Source organism: Asparagus officinalis, chromosome 1 (assembly GCF_001876935.1).
Source record: "Asparagus officinalis chromosome 1, Aspof.V1, whole genome shotgun sequence".
NCBI classification, from domain to species: Eukaryota; Viridiplantae; Streptophyta; class Magnoliopsida; order Asparagales; family Asparagaceae; genus Asparagus; species Asparagus officinalis.
In genome coordinates, this window is record NC_033794.1 from 46462660 (window position 1) to 46465097 (window position 2438).

The following is a 2438-nucleotide window of genomic DNA, read 5'->3' on the forward strand; positions in this document are numbered from 1 at the left end:
TCCAAGAGCTACGCTTTTCCTCAAAAATTTTCTCAGTTACTATTTACTTATATTTTGGGCAACCATCTTCATCTGAGTAGAAGCTCTGCTACTCGCGCCCGAGTACAGAGGCTGGTCATTTCTAGGGGCTTTTACCGCTAGGGGTGAGGATCGACTATGCTAGGGAGAAAGGCGGGTCCTCTATCTTCTAGAGCAGTGAATCACGACTGTACCCGTTCATGCCTGGTGTTCTAACTCTTTTATTTTTAGTTTTATAATAATTGTTTTAATTTTTAACAGCATATATAATTTTTGGGATGACTTTTCGTTAAGGGATTAGGATTCTCTACTCATTAATAGTGACTCCTAATATTTGCTAATGTATCTCCACCTTTCATTTAGTGGGACCATCTTTCATTTTGTGTGTATCCACAAAATGAAAGATGGAGATACATTAGCAAATATTAGGAGCCACTATTGATGAGTAGAGGATCCTAATTCTTCGTTAAGGGTCTGTTGGGTTGTTTTCCTCAAATAATAAAAAATCTATTTCAAGCTCGTAAATGTATTTCCATATGTTTCTGAGTGCTGCCAGAAAAGTTTTTTTCTTTTCCGTTTGTTTTCTTCTTAAATCATCATGGAGAAATGTATTTCCATATCAATATGAGTTTGGTTAGAACTAAAAATTACTGAAGCTAATCCTAATTCTAAAAGGATTTGAGTTAGTTATCTCTAGGAATTATAGTCATACTAGAATTTTATTATAAAATACTTTGTAAAGCCTTTAAATAGGCTTTTTTATCTGCTTCTCCCACTAAATCTCTCATCATATATATTATACTTCTATTTGCTTTGCCGTTGATTGCTCTAACAGTGGTATCAGAGCCATGAACAATCTAAATGGAACGACGTCGCCTTCTATTCCTATATTGGATGGGAAGAATTATCACCAATGGAGAGTACAAATGAATATGTTGTTTGAATATCAATATATTTTGGGTGTCGCAGAGAACGGAGTTGCCGATCTAGCAGATAGCGCAAGTGAAGCCAAGAAGAAAGCCCACAGCGAAATCAAGAAGAAGGATCGAAAGGCGTTATTCTACGTCCATCAAGGAGTGAATGATTTAGTTTTTGAGAAGATCGACGGAGCAACTACAACAAAGCAAGCGTGTGATATTTTGGAGATATCGTACCATAGAGTTGAGAAGGTAAAAAAAGTTAGGCTTCAAACATTGAAGTGTCAATTTGAAATTTTACAGATGGAACCCGCTGAAAGTGTTGCAGATTACATGACTCTAGTACTTGCTTTGACAAATCAAATAAAAATAAACGGGGAGAATGTTGCATATTTAGTAATTGTGGAGAAGATATTGCGATCTCTTACAACAAAATTTGATCATATCTTAGTGGCAATCGAAAAATCGAAGGATTTGTCCAAGATGACAGTTGATGAATTGATGGGTACCTTAAAAGTTCATGAGGCATGAACGAGAGGTCAACCTAGAAGCCCCTTGAGAAAGCTTTTCAAAGTCAAGCTTTTATAAAAAATAACAAAGGATCAAAGTACGAAAGAGACCAGTGAGGAGGAAATTCGTGGTAGAGGACGAGGATATAAGAACTACAACAACCAAGGACGCGGATACTATAATAGTCAAGGACGTGGCAGTTATAACAACAATCAAAGAAATGATGGGAATAAGAGAAGCAATTATCAATCAAATTCAAATTATCGAGGTCGAGGTCAAGGTCGAGGCTTTGGACATGGTAGAGGAAATTTTAATAAATCAAATAGTGAATGTTACATATGTCACAGATATGACCACTATGCAAAGGAGTGTGAGTAGCAGGATAATTCCCAATCCGGAGAAGAAGTTCAATTTGCACAAGAAAGAGGTGATGAAGACAACCACACTTTATTGATGTTCACGACATTTGGTGAAGAATCAAACTACAACACATGATTTCTTGACACTGGGTGTTCTAATCACATGTGCGGAAAGAAGGAGTTGTTCGTGGACCTGGATGAGTCGATGCGGTACAAAGTCAAGTTTGCCAATGACAACACTATACAAGTGATGGAAAAAGGTTGAGTTCTAATGAAGCTAAAGAACGAAGACCACAAGTTTATTTTTGATGTATTATATGTGCCGAATATGAAGAACAATTTACTCAGTATGAGCCAACTTCTTGAAAAGGGGTATGATCTGCGCTTCTCTAGTAATCAACTCCTAATTTTTGATAAAAAGAAGTGTATTTATCCTTAAAGCCCCTATGAAAAATAATTGTATGTTTCGAGTTGACATCCAAAATGATGTTTATCATTGCTTCAATGCTATTATGAAAGATAAGTCTTAGTTGTAATATCTTTGGTTTGGACAACTGAACTTTTTCGCAGTCTGAAGCTGCTTGCACAAAGAAATTTGGTGAGAGGCTTTCTCATGATAGATGATCCCAAACAG